Raw genomic sequence first — 15514 nt, 5'->3', positions numbered from 1 at the left:
TGCAGCAGGCTTTCGCCTTCTTGGTTTACAAGTGTGTAACACCTGCCAAACGTTTCTTCTTGCTTAAGAAAGTAATCCAGCGCTACTTTTACAGCGAACCTGTAGGGTTCAATGTATTTGGCGTGTTTGTGCGTCAAGAATAAAGATACACCTAGGTAAGCATGGGCCGATCCCGGATATAGTGCAATACCGGGCGGACCTGCGGTGGAGGTGAAGTAGGCTTCAAGCAGTCGGCCTGTAATAACAATAATATAATTAATAATAACTGAAATAAATCAATCAATATGCATTGTTTCAAGTCGGTGGGTATACTGGAATCATCTGTGCACAGCACACGGACTCACGAGCAGGAAGCGTTGCCATATACGCAAAGTACAAGTATGTTCAACCATACACCCTTGACTCGCAAGAGGACAATGCCACCGACTGTGAGGATGTCTGTGCCATATAAACGAAAGACGGAATTGTTATATCCATGGTGTCCCAAGTGTCATTTCCAGAAGTTCATAAGGGTGTACTTTACATGGGTTAGCCGCGTTGACACTAACTCCTGTGACCATTTTCGGAAATGAAGATCCTTGGAGCATGGCCGTATGCGTCGATGGCACAGAAAGCCACGAAAGCCCTGTTGCACTACCTCAAGTCGACAGGTCTTGGCGACCGTCTGTAGACTTCGTGCGAAGTTTCAAATGTGCGCGAAACTGTGCACTCTCTATTTCCGTTCTCTATCTTTTCAACCCTATACCCTCTTTCCACAGTGCAGGGTAGCAAACCGGACGTGCGTCTGGTTAATTTCCCTGTCTTTCCTCTCTTCTATTTCTCTCTCTCAACTTCTGTGATCATCGCTGGAGACTTCAATATGGACATTTAAAAACCAGACAAGAAAGGTTCTCTCAGTTTGTGCTAGAAGAGTTTGGTTTGAAGTGCCACATCAATTAAAATCTCACAACTACTCAACAAAGGTTCCGTGCAACAGTTCCGTGCAAGACAGAACTGTATAAGAAATCATTTTGTCCAAAGACTATACAAGAATGGAATAGGTTACCTGCCGGTGTCGTCAACTTCGTGTCAAATAATATATTTTTTGCCCTGTTGAAGTGACTCAACTACCCCGTTTCTTTTACCTTTTTGTTGAATTGCCCATGTATAACTTACCGTGTTTTGAAACTTCTGCAACTCTTGTTGAACTTTTGTTATTCTTTTTTCTTGTCCTCACACGTTGCGCAGAAAAAAAATCTTTTGTGAACGTTTCTAACTGTTTTGTAAAACCTTCCCCCACTGTAATGCCTTTTGGCGCCTGCGGGTACTAAATAAATAAAGGGGTGTGTATAGATATAATTTTGGCCAAGAAACTGTCTAAGGTTGTAACTGAACCAATCAGTGTATATCACAGTAATCACAAAGCTGTCGGCACTACCATTATCAAATTATGCAAATAAATACATGTACCCTGACCTAACCATGTGTGATGGGGTACAACTTCGCTGGTCATCCACCTGCAGAGAATGTGAAGGCTCCTCAATTCTTTTTTTTTTTTTTTTTGACAAGGACTCCGAAATACATATGACAGGACGGGTGCTGACTCCACTATGTTTATTGAAACAGACACACGTTACATTTATCAACAATGAAGGCACTGAGCGCATTCATGACTGAAGGAAAAACCTATACACACAAAAAAAACGGCATAAAAAGGTGAGCACACTGCATATAATCACCTTGTGTTTAATAATCTGAAATTCACTGGCACGCAGAAGGACTGGTGTGCTGCTGACGCACGTGTCGTAATCTGTCCTTACTTTTGGTTAGAATTTTGATTCTCTCAGCTCACATATTTGATCGCTTTGACCGAGCAGCAATGGTCGGGTAGATTCTGTAACGAGGCCGCAACGTTTCCTACTTTCATGTTCCCTGACGCGTTCGTTGACACAGCGACCACCGACATTGCCACATGAAAGGGGGCCACAGCCGTGGCACACCGTACGCACGGCTTTGTTTAATTCGACAGCCGGAAGTCGCAAGGCCGCCACTGCTGACCTTGGGGCACATGTTGGCCAATTTTGCTGGTGCATCTGAACACCGCACTTGTTGCCAATCCTTTTCAGATTGTGGGACACCCTATGCGCTGCTACGTCTCCATGTGTTCTCCACCATAGAGGTTCTCAATATAACACCTAGAGGGTAAACTGGCGCCACCGTCTATGCGAGTTTCTTAAAGGGCGCCGTGCCCTCATGGGAATGACGGGATATGTGTCTGCGAGGCTTGTGTTGGCCGGTGTTGAACGAGGCTTCGTCTGAAACGTGGATGTGGCTACACAAATAATGCGTTCTTAAAGTAAAATCTACATAAAAGGCTTTCATTCATCCATATTACATCTCTCAATAAAGTTTACTCACCTACAATGCAGAATCAAGCGAAGAAAAGCACGAACAGACGACAAGTTGTTCCAGAGCGAAGGATAATGTTGTCGACTGCCCTCCAACTTTAGCGGCCAGCTGATGCTTTTTACGTTTCATATAATTGTGCATCCAATAGTAAGTCCTCAAAATTAAACAAAACATTTTTTTGTGTAATAATAAAGCTAAATCAGTTTTTTACGTGCTGTTTTAGCAGGAAATGAATCATTGTGACAGACGAAACGGTGCTAGCCAGGCGCGTCTTCAAGGCGTTCTGGCTATCCAAGAACGATGCCAATCCGAAGTCACAATATACCGGCATTCCCATAGATACCACAGCGCCGCAGCGCCAGTTTTCCCTCTAGGTAATATAGTGAGAAACTCTATGGTCTCCCCTTCATTTTCTCTAACAGTGGCTCGGTCACGTGGTTAGGGAACCCTGCTTTTCGCAGTCTGGCTACCTCACCCTGAAAGCTCGCCTGCCTCACGCGGGGGACTTGAGGAGTGCGGATTCAACAGAACGGGTCGCAATAGCCCTCTTGATAGTTTTTGATTGGGCCGAATCAAAAGGCAAAAAATGTTTCTTGGCTCTAGGGCGATAGCACGAGTAAACACATATTTCTCCGCGCTTGATGTTCAGGTCTAAAAATTGAAGGCTATTTTTTCCGGCAATTCGTACGTTAAACAGAATCCTTTGCCATCTTGTCCGAACTGTTGTAAACACTCGCACAGTTGTAAATAGTCGTCAATACTCGCACATGTCATATCTTGTCATGGATTCAGATTATTAAACAAAAGGTAATAAATAATATGAATTCTGCTCACCTTAGTCTATTGTTTTTTTTGTGTGTGTGTGTGTCTGTAGGTTTTTTTCCTGCAGTCAAGAATGCGCGCGCACTGAGTGCCTTCATTCTTGATAAATGTAACGTGTGTCTGTTTCAATAAACATAGTTGGAGTCAGTGCCTGTCCTGTCATGTCTTTTTGTGGCCTCGTCAAGAAAAGTAGCGCTGGATTACTTTCTTAACCCTTTAACTCGCTAGATAAGAAAGACTTGACCTAGAATGGTTTTATTGCTTTAGCTCTTCTTTACTTAGATCAAATACATACCAATTGAAATATTAAACGGTTTCTCTAAAAACTAAGCGATATACACTAGGTCAAAATTATTGTTGAGCAGGTGGTGACAGGTAAATGTGGGGCCCAAAAGTGGTCTCTGGCACTTGCTTTGGCAAGGTTAATGTGTGTTCTTGAGATGTACCTTTATGAAGTCAAGAAATAAGAGCTTGCTTAAAAAAGGAAAAGAAATCGCGTTGGCGAGAATATGACCCCCACGTGCGCTAAGAAAACGATGAACTTTCAGGTTTTGTGACCAATATATCTGCTGCTGCTCACGCGCGACATTTTATTGAATACCACTGTTGCGCAGGTATAAAATAAATGTAAATTGATAGGCACATACTGATATTTTGATTTGTCTAGTTTTTGTGGATCCTTTTGTTAGGTCAACAATATTGTTGAGCTGCCAGTTAAAGGGTTAAGAAAGAAAAAATAAGCATAAACCCATCGGCCCACGTTAGTAGACAACTTGGTCTACTGGGTCGGACTAAATTCTTGTCATGGTAATAATGGCATGGCCATGCATGCCAGGCATGCAAGCATGCATGACATGAATTTATGCCATTCTTGTCATGCATTTCATGACATTCGTGGGAATCCTCATGAAATGCAGTCATGACATTCATACCAATTATGTTATGACATGCTTGTCATGACGTGTCATTCATATCACGCATGCATGTCATCATCATCATAAGCCTATATTTATGTCCACTGCAGGATGAAGGCCTCTCCCTGCGATCTCCACTTACCGCTTTTGCGCTAGCTGATTCCAGCTTGCGCTACGCATGCATGTAATAACACGCATATCCAGAATATATCCAAAGGAATGCATGCCATGTCATTCAATCCATTAATGTCATGTCATCTTATTTATGACATCGATGTCATGGCATGGATTTCATTCTTGGCCTGACCTGATTATCATTTACGTGAGCTCCACTTTTAACAAGTTAGGTATCAGGATATCCATGCCATGAATGAAATCACAAGCATGTCATGAAGTGATTCTCATGAATGACCAAAACCAGATGAGTTGATGGCATCATGGTCGTTTCTTTACCTGGATGTGGATCAGCATACAAGTGACGAGACATGCGTGTATGACATGACAAGAACGACATGGTATGTCTTTTCATGAATATCATGACGTACATGACATGTTATATCATAAGAAGCCAACAAACAATGATACCAAGGACGACATATGAGAAATAACTTGTACTTACTAATTCATTTAAAGAAATGATAAATTAATGTAAATAAACATGGATGAAAAAACAACTGTCCGCAGGGGGGGAACGATCCCACGTCTTCGCATTACGCGTGCGATGCTCTCACCTTTGAGCTACCGCGGAGCCGTTTTCCTGTCCACTTTCCGGGCTATTTATGTTTTACAACTAGAACTAACCCTGGGAGTTTTAGCCAGCAGCACCATTCACAAACCATGGCGGCGGAAGTGGAACATCCTTTCTGCCGCAGGCATCACGAGCACGTGATTTTTTTGGGTGATGGCAACTGGTCAATAAACACACATATGCTACCTGAAGGCATCAATGTTGCCGGATTCGAGACCTCGTCACGTAATGAACGAGAAGAAAGGGAACCGAGGGGCCCGATTTTTATTAATCATATAATAACATGTTACGATATTCATGGCATTCATGTCATGACACGCATGTCATTCCCGTGATGACAGTTATGTGATACCATTCATGTCAGGCCACACACGCATGACATGTCATTCATATCGAGATATCATCATCATCAGCCTATATTTATGTCCACTGCAGGGCGAAGGCCTCTCCCTGTGATCTCCAATTAGCCCTGTCTTGCGCTAGCTGATTCCAACTTGCGCCAGCAAATTTCCTAACTTCATCACCCCACCTAGTTTTCTGCCGTCCTCGACTGCGCTTCACTTCTCTTGGCATCCATTCTGCAACTCTAATGGTCCACCGGTTATCCATCCTACGCATTACATGGCCTGCCCACCTCAATTTTTCACACCGCTCTCTTCCTGTCCCTTAAAGTATATATATATATATATATATATATATATATATATATATATATGCATACAGGATGAAGGGTTTCGCGCCAGACCCGAAGGTATAGTCAAAAAAGGAAAAAAAGACGAACGTTTATGGCATGTTTACTGACTGACGTTTCGGCCGGAGGACCGGCCTTCGTCGGAGTGAATACAAGTATGCTTGCGTTACAGGTATATATCGAGACACTAGACACTTATCGCGTTGTCCCACACGCCATGCGCACAATCAAACCCTAGTCACAGCACGGTGACAAAATGAAAAGAAAAATGGCCGCGCAGTTCTAAAAATCATAGCAGATGGAAATCATCACTACATATAATCACATAATTATGTTGTGTTAAAAAAGTACAAGCTGCGCACGAGTGTATGACATGAACGCGAGTGCTGTCTTCCGCCCTGTGGCAGAAAGCAGGATGAAAAAATGCGCCCGTTGACAGATTTAACAATGCACACGTGGACAAAAACCTTTACATCATGAATTCACAAAAAATAACTTCCCAGTGCTGCAATTATACAATAGTCAGTCAACACGTGACCCATGCAGAGAATGTCATAGCCGTAGCTGCCAGTCACCGGGCACAAACACAAGCTTTCAATTTAGAAAACCTCGTACAAGCAGCCACAGTGAGCACGTACACAAGCAATATATATATATATATATATATATATATATATATATATACATATACATAAGAACTGTTCAATGTGAGTTGCTGATGCAGGTTAGTTTTCCGATGTTTTCGTTAATACCACAAGAAAGGGCGTTGAACTTGTATATCAGGTAAGATTCGCGGACTAAATGATCTTGGTGGGAAGGAAAACCAGATTGCAATATAGCCACTCTGATACTGTCAAAAGAGTGCCCAGTTAAGCACAGGTGTTTTGACAGCGGAAGGTGTGGGAGATGTTTGCGTGAGAACGATGATTATTGAATCGGATTCTGAACGGAGTTTCTGTTTGACCAATATATTGTAGGTGGCACGTACCACACTCACGCAGATAAACGGCGTTCGACGTGTCACAGTTGAAGCTGCCTTTGATACGGAGCGCGAAGTTTGAAGCACTGCTTTTCGATGTTGTCGTGGTTAGCATATGCGGGCATACCTTACAGCGTGGTTTGTTACAGGGACTGCAACCTGCATGTACGCGGGCGCCGACTTTAGAAGATGTTATCAAATCGCGAATGTTTTTTGAGCGTCGGTACACTACGCGCGGTGCCTCTGGGAAAATTATTCTACGTCTTTCACTTTGGCCTAGAATATTTTGATGCCGTTTGAGAATGGCAGAAACATTCGGAATAGACGCCGAGTGCGTCAAAATAAGGTTAGTAGCAGAAGTTGTCACCGCCGGCTTTGACTTCACGAGAATATCTTCCCTTTTCAAGTTATTGGCTCGTTTTATTGCGTCATCAATAATTTACTTAGGGTACTGGCGGTCCACGAGTGTGCGCTTTAGCTCTGCACAGTTAGCATCAAAATCTTTTTGTTCAGAGCATATACGCCTAATACGGTGTGCCTGACTATAAGGGATCGCGGTTTTACAATGACGAACGTGGCTGCTCTGGAAATGGAGATATTGGCGCCTGTCCGTTGGCTTTTTGTAAAGCTTGGTTGTCAAACTATTTCCGGTTATTGACACTGTAACATCGAGGAAGTCAATCTCTGGCGTTGAGTGGTTATGTGAAAACTTAATGCTCGGGTGAACGCTATTGAAGCCAGTTATAAAGTTAAGGAGTGTCGATTCACCATGGGGCCATACAAGAAATATATCGTCAATGAAACGCCTATAGTACACAGGTTTTAGGGTGCAGTTTTCAAGAAATTCATTTTCCAGTATGCCCATAAAAATATTAGCATAATTCGGCCCAATCCGTGTTCCCCTAGAAGTACCACTGACCTGTCCATAATGGCAATCATTAAATTCGAAATTATTTAATTCAAGAATGAGTTTCAATAAGGTGCCCAGTGTGAGAACGCTAATGGGCTTGTCAATGGCAGCTTGTCCATAGGCAAGGGATAAAGCGCGAATGCCGTCTAGATGGGGGATATTCGTATAGAGGGACACGACATCCATCGTCACAAGCAGTGAACCAGAGGGAATTCGTAGGTCTACTATTTCGCTTAAGAAATGGTTAGTGTCTTTCAAGTAAGAGGGGAAGGTTGGGGGAATTGGTTTGATTAGCTGGTCTACATACTGAGAAAGGTTCTCGGTAACAGTCTGTACGCCTGAAACAATTGGACGTCCTGGGTTCCCTGGCTTGTGAATTTTTGGTAATAGATAAAAGCGACCTGCTACTGGACTGAATGGCATAAGAGACCGGAACGTGTTTTCGTCTTTCAATTCTTGTTGAAGGAGCTCCGACAGCGTTTCTTTAACCTTGCTTTTAAAGTCACTGGTTGGGTCATTGGGAAGAGCTTGATAAAACGAACGGTTGGTTAACTGTCGATTTGCTTCATTGATATAGTCTTCGCGGTTCATTACTACGATCGCTCCTCCTTTATCAGCTGGTTTGATAACGACGTCTTGGCGGGAGCTTAATTGCTCCAAGGCGCTGGTTTCATTCCGAGATAGGTTGCGACGAAAGGGCGTATAGGCGTTAAGAATATCATCCTGTACCGCTCGGATATCTAAGCATTTGTCTCGCTGTGCCGGGGGTGTCCAATGCTTCTGAGACGGAAGTATATTGCGAGCACCGTTTTCACATGCTCGTCCATGAAAGAACTCGCGCAACCTCAAATTTCGAGCAAATTGTCTAGGTCCTTGAATAGCTGGAACTCGCTAAAACCACCAGTTGCTGGACAAAAACTTAATCCTTTTGAAAGTACCGCAATTTCAACTGACGACAAAGCCACGTTCGAGAGGTTTATGATATTGCTATTCTGTGACGACACCTTTTTTTGGGAATGAAGATCCTGGTGGTCTGCGTTTCCTGCAGGCGGCGGGCGATGTTGCGGTGCGTGCGTTAGGGGAGTACTTTCAGAAAATAATGTTCTTATTTTAGACTTTAGAAGATGTTTGATAACATCTTCTAAAGTCGGCGCCCGCGTACATGCAGATTGCAGTCCCTGTAACAAACCACGCTGTAAGGTATGCCCGCATATGCTAACCACGACAACAGCGAAAAGCAGTGCTTCAAACTTCGCGCTCCGTATCAAAGGCAGCTTCAACTGTGACACGTCGAACGCCGTTTATCTGCGTGAGTGTGGTACGTGCCACCTACAATATATTGGTCAAACAGAAACTCCGTTCAGAATCCGATTCAATAATCATCGTTCTCACGCAAACATCTCCCACACCTTCCGCTGTCAAAACACCTGTGCTTAACTGGGCACTCTTTTGACAGTATCAGAGTGGCTATATTGCAATCTGGTTTTCCTTCCCACCAAGATCGTTTAGTCCGCGAATCTTACCTGATATACAAGTTCAACGCCCTTTCTTGTGGTATTAACGAAAACATCGGAAAACTAACCTGCATCAGCAACTCACATTGAACAGTTCTTATGTATATGTATATATATATATATATATATATATATATATATATATATTGCTTGTGTACGTGCTCACTGTGGCTGCTTGTACGAGGTTTTCTAAATTGAAAGCTTGTGTTTATGCCCGGTGACTGGCAGCTACGGCTATGACATTCTCTGCATGGGTCACGTGTTGACTGACTATTGTATAATTGCAGCACTGGGAAGTTATTTTTTGTGAATTCATGATGTAAAGGTTTTTGTCCACGTGTGCATTGTTAAATCTGTCAACGGGCGCATTTTTTCATCCTGCTTTCTGCCACAGGGCGGAAGACAGCACTCGCGTTCATGTCATACACTCGTGCGCAGCTTGTACTTTTTTAACACAACATAATTATGTGATTATATGTAGTGATGATTTCCATCTGCTATGATTTTTAGAACTGCGCGGCCATTTTTCTTTTCATTTTGTCACCGTGCTGTGACTAGGGTTTGATTGTGCGCATGGCGTGTGGGACAACGCGATAAGTGTCTAGTGTCTCGATATATACCTGTAACGCAAGCATACTTGTATTCACTCCGACGAAGGCCGGTCCTCCGGCCGAAACGTCAGTCAGTAAACATGCCATAAACGTTCGTCTTTTTTTCCTTTTTTGAATATATATATATATATAGTTAAAGAAGCGAGCACGATGACATCATGTCGTTCATAGCATTTATATCATAACATGCAATCCATGGCAAGCACGTGATTTCATTCATGTGATGACGCACATGACAATTCATGTAATGTGTCATTCATGCCAGGACATTTCTTTCATGTCATGTCATCCATGTTAGGCCATGTATGCATGTCATTAATATCCTGATATGTATCGACTTATAGAAATAACCACGATGGCAACATGTCATTCATACCATTTATGTATGGTATTGATATCATGACATGTCATTCATGTCATGCATGCATGTCATGCCTCCCCATGCCTATTCTGGTATATACCCAGTGCAAGAAACGACCACGACGGCATTACGACGTACGAGGATAGATAGATAGATAGATAGATAGATAGATAGATAGATAGATAGATAGATAGATAGATAGATAGATAGATAGATAGATAGATAGATAGATAGATAGATAGATAGATAGATAGATAGATACACTCAAACGCCTGAAGTTGAGAAAGAATGCTTCGCATTACAAAAGTTTATCGTGACCCTTGACAGTCACGATGACGGTCGAGGGTTTAGGATTGAATAAATATAGTGACACAGCCACCGTGAAAACGAGTTATGTCGCGTACTGCAGCGAGACTTGCTCCGCCAAGCCTGCGCGTGGCCTCCGAGAAACACGGCCGAGAAGTGCGCGCGTCGCCTCCAAGACAACAAGCGTGGCGTGCCTGCGAACACTAAGAATTGTTGCCCCACACCCAGTGGCACATGAGCGGATTTGGCGAGTGGCATTCATGGCGCAAAAGTATTGGCGAGGTTCAGACGTTCATTGAAAAGCGGCACACGCATTTGTGGCTGCTAAAGCGTCGAGTTCTTGAGGAGGCGTGGGTTCGATTCTGCACCGCATCGGAGCAATTTACAGGATCTTTTCATGGCGTTCGCATTCTGAGGGCACTTGACGCACTTTCCGGGTATGTCATTGTGACCACGGACGGGGGCAGCATGCCTCAAGACCGGTGCGTGGCATCCTGTTCCCGGAGTTCTGGCTACTCAAGCTGGAGGCCGAATTCAACACCTCCGTGGAAGCACGTCGCAGCAGGACGACATCGCGGTAACTATTCTTCTTCCTGCTGTGCTTCGTGATGCCCCTCCTCCAGGACGACAGGCTTATGACGCGCTTCAAACCTTTGCGGTAGCTTTACCGGAACCAGCAGTGCCATCAGACTTGCCTCTCACCACACAGTCACTACGTTCGTCGCACATACTGCTGTGGCAAATACACGCGGTACTGTAATCATGCCTCGTGGTCCTCAACCGCATCCAAGGTCCTCCTCCTGGCTTTCCAACAGCTGCTATTCGTCCCCCTGTGGCGCCTTTTCCCGTGAAGGCTGTTTCAGATGCCGCAAGTCGGGAGTAAAATATCGTTGCTGCCGTGCACGTCGCTGAGCGGTTTTCGCGGCGAGCTTTCACATGCGTCGACGACGGCGCCATCTCCATCGGACGCCTGCATTCTTACAATGAAACAAGACGGAAACTAGTCATAGGTTAGATTTTATATTCTATAGTTATTCAAATAAAATAGAATAAATATCGTGCTTTCCGATCTTTAATAGCGTTGTATCTTTAAAATTTCTTAGTCCGTGACTGCGGAGACGCCGCACAAGACGTCGGCAGGAAAGCCCCTATTTCTACGGCGCTTGTTGTTGGCCCGCCTGAAATCGCGCCGATCGTTACGACTCCGCGACGGAGCGAAGAACTTGGCGGAACCCAGCCGCTGGGAGCTCCGACGGAAATCGCTGTTTCACATGTGAAACAGCCTTGACACGTCTTATCCAGGTACCTACAGCGCTTCCCGCTACCATACGTGCATCACCGATTTTAATTTGTCTGGCCTGCTGTGTCTCCGCCAATACCGAGGGCCCTCAACATCCACGACACGCTGACCATTCAACAAGGTAATCTAAATGTAGTTTGGCAAGCGTGCTCTCCTGTTGGGGTCACTGACAGTGATTCGACCACTGTACACACGACGTCCTACACGGTTGAGAACTCCTCCTGCGGTCCGCTATAACCTTCTTTTCAAGCTCTCAGCGAACGATACACACCGTCACCTGAGCTACCAAACCGCACGCGCACTGATCACCATGGCGCAGGGGTCGGCGGCGGGGAGCGACGGGAGCGGTCGCAAACCACGTCGGCACCGTGAAAGATCGCAATTATTTGTGGTACGTTGCCCCTGCAAGCCTTTTACCATCGTCTCCAGGAACCTCTGCGGCACCGGTAGTGAGAGTGGGCCAACTTTTAGCCATTTTTGGCCGTTTTTTTTTTTTCGCCCATTTGAAGCTTTCGCCATGCCGCCGCGGAGCTGAGCCTAACGGCGGCAAGGCCCGCGCTGGCCCCGCTCGGGGATCCCCCGGCTAAGGCGGCTGCAAATCATCTCACCGGATACCCCGGAGTCCCTACGGGTCGTAAGCATGGATACGGCTCAAACCGAGACACCTCTACCAACCGAGGAAGAATACCTCCAGGATATGATCCGCGTCTGGCGCGGAAGGAAGAACAGGGCGGTGACCTCGAGGGATGCCTGCGCGGGTGCCGTCCAGCAATAGACGGCGGCACGCTCTGAGCTTGCGCAGGGCGGGAGCGCGCCGTGCGTGGCCTCGAAGCGCGCCAAGCAACTCCAGTGGCGGCCGCAGAACACGCCGCGCATCGAAAAAGACGACATCATCGTGGTGCTGAAACCACGAGAGACCATCGACCTCGAGGCTACTTTTGGTCCTGGACAAGCCGGCGCTGCAATCCGCAGCATCATCGGGGACGACGCAAGTGTAGGACTTGTGGTATGGCCCGTCTGGGACCAAAACGTGCTAGTGTGCGCGCTGAAATCAGTGGACGCCGCAGAGAAGCTATTTCGGGATATTATGCTGCCGGTTGGGGGCCGCCAGCTGCCATTCCGGGGACACCCCAAACTCTCCGGTGAGTTCTGTCGGGGCGTCGTGACCGTCTCTCAGGACGAAACGTCCGAAAGCGTGAAACGCAAACTCAGTGCAGAACGAAATGTAGTGTCTGTGCGGAAGCTGGGGGGAACCCCGGTTGTGGTGCTCACTTTCGGGGGACCAAGGTGCCACGGACGGTGTTATACAGCTACGAGCGGCTCGCTTTTCGCCTGTATAAGAAGACAGTGCCTGCATGCCCCCTCTGTGGCACAGTGGGCCATCGGGCCGATGCCTGCCCGCGACCGCAGGTCATGCGCTGCGGAAGCTGCGGGGTCCAGGTCCCTGGTGCCACTCCTGACGGTCCCGCAGAACACCAGTGTGCTCCGAGCTGTCTCCTCTGCGGAGGCGGCCACCCAACCGGAGCTCCCGGCTGTGCCGGGCGGTTCCGGAAACCCATCAAGCCGGGCTCCCCACCCGGATCCAAGCCAAAGACAGGGTATGAACAGGTTCCTACGCCCAAGGGCGGCCCCAATAAAGCGCCAGCCGCCAAGCCGAAACCTAAGAAGGCCCAAACTGGATCACCTACAAATGTGAAGTCCGGGACCCTGGCGAGGCCCCCGGTCCTCAAGGCCAAGGACTTCCCGCCCTTGGCACCCGTCGAACCACAGGTGAGCAGTTGCAGGGGGGCAGTCTCCAGACCCTCTCCTACGGAAACCGCCCTACAGTAGCAGGTAGAGGAGCTCAGGCGCCAAAAACAATTTCTAGCGCGCAAAATTCATGAATTAGAGGCCAAGCAGGCCGGGCCATCCGAGACAATACAGGTAGCCGAGCTAGAGGACAAGGATGACGGATCATCCGTAAAATCTTGCCTCACTAGCGTCTCGCGGCAGACCGTGGACACGGTAGTTAAATCAGTTTCCACTGCCGGTCACATCGGCCGCCTCGAGGCGCTGGAGCACACAACTGAGCAACTGGAGGAGCGAATCACAGCCCTCCCGAATCAAATCATGTCGGCAGTCCGCGAATCCTTCCTGGAAATGTTCACGGCGGCCTGAACGCAAGCTCTTCCCGAAATTGTGGCTCATGTCTCTTGAGTCGGTCCTTAAGGCCGTGCAGCCCTGGGTCAGCACCCAAATTAAAAATGCCACTCGTTGCGGCTCCCCGCTGCTCAAACGCAAGACAGCCTCCCGCCAGGCAGCAGAGGAAAGTGGTTCAGGGCCGGCTCTCCGCGGGCTGGTGCAGCCCCTGACTGGGACTGCGCCGGCTCCCGGCCCGAGCCGGTCCCCCGCCCCGTAAAATAAATGCAGCAAGATGTCTAGCCGACTGAACAGGAACGCTCAAAATCTAGAAAAATTCGAGATCATCCAATGGAACTGCAGGGGTTTTAGAGCTTGGAAAAAGCGGTCGCACCTCCAGCTCTACCTGCAGTCCCTCGGTGATATGCCGGCGCTCCTTGCCCTGCCTTGCCTTGCCTTGCCTGGCATGGACGCTAAATTCTCAGACTACAGCACCTTCCAGGGGGGCCCCTCGACGTGCATCCTGGTGAATAAGGCTTACACCGCGGTACGGGTCGACTTAGACTTGAGCACCGAGCAAGAATACACAATGGTCCGGGTACTGCCTCTCAGAGGCCGGGACCCGTCAATACATATCCTCAACATATACTGCCCCCCGCATAAACCGCGCGTAACCTTTAGTGAAATCTTCCTTCGCGCGATCAAATTGGCAGACAAAGAGCCTCTAGTGATCGTTGGAGACTTCAATGCTCTCAGCCTTCACTGGGGCTATTACTTCGAGAAGGCCAGAGGGCGTAAGCTGGCGGAGCTCATCTCCACCCTTCGCCTCACGTTGCTCACGCACCCGGCGTGCCCCACCCGAGTGGGGAACTCGGTAACCCGTGACACGTGTCCGGAACTTTCTCTCGCAAAAAACACTAGGGACGCCGCCTGGGAGAACTTGGGCGATTCTCTAGGCAGCGATCACTGCCTTCTACAGGTTACACTCCTGGCAAAAGCAGCGCGTAAAAAATGGGGTCAAGCTAAGCTGACCGATTGGCACAAATTCCGAAATCAGACTATCCCTCCCGTACTCTTTTCCGGCGGCTACGCGGAATGGGCTAAACACATAGACAACATTCAGAAACAACACGTCACTACACTACTAACCACCGAAGAGATCCCCGCAGTGGACATTCACCTCCTGCACTTGTGGGAGGCGCGCCGAAGCTTAACTAAACGGTGGAAAAAGCAGAAAACCAATCGCAAATTACGCGCCAGCATAGCCCAACTCACAGAGCAGGCTGCAGCGTATGCTGCCCAGCTCTCAGATTCAAATTGGATAGCACGCTGCGACGCCGCAGCTCATCAGATGAGCTCCAGGTGGACATGGCGTCTCTTTCGCAGTCTCATCGACCCCTCTCAAACGACAGGGGAGACGCAAAAGCAGCTCCAGCGGGCTCTGCAGGGGTACCAAGGTACAACGGCGCACCTTGCGGACTCCCTGTGCGATAGATATCTCTGTCGTACGGAGGACCCGAGTGGGCCCGAGTACACGTACTCTGGCAAGCTTAATCAACAACTCGATGCCCCTATTTAGTTGCATGACCTTAAGGCGGCCTTGGCTAAAATTCGCCGGGGTACGGCTCCGAGACGGGACCGCATAACAGTGAAACTGTTGGCGAACCTCCCGGACTCAGCCTACCTCCATTTGTTAGAATACATGAACCAAATCTGGGACGGGCGTCCACTCCCTCCCGAATGGAAAACGTCACTTGTAACGTTCATCCCCAAAGCAGGTAAGGCCGTGAATACGGACAACCTGAGGCCCATATCACTGACTTCGTGTGCGGAGAAGCTTATGAAGACAATG

The sequence above is a fragment of the Dermacentor silvarum genome, chromosome 1 (genome assembly GCF_013339745.2).
Source record: "Dermacentor silvarum isolate Dsil-2018 chromosome 1, BIME_Dsil_1.4, whole genome shotgun sequence".
Taxonomy (NCBI): Eukaryota; Metazoa; Arthropoda; class Arachnida; order Ixodida; family Ixodidae; genus Dermacentor; species Dermacentor silvarum.
Note: the sequence above shows the minus strand (reverse complement) of the source record.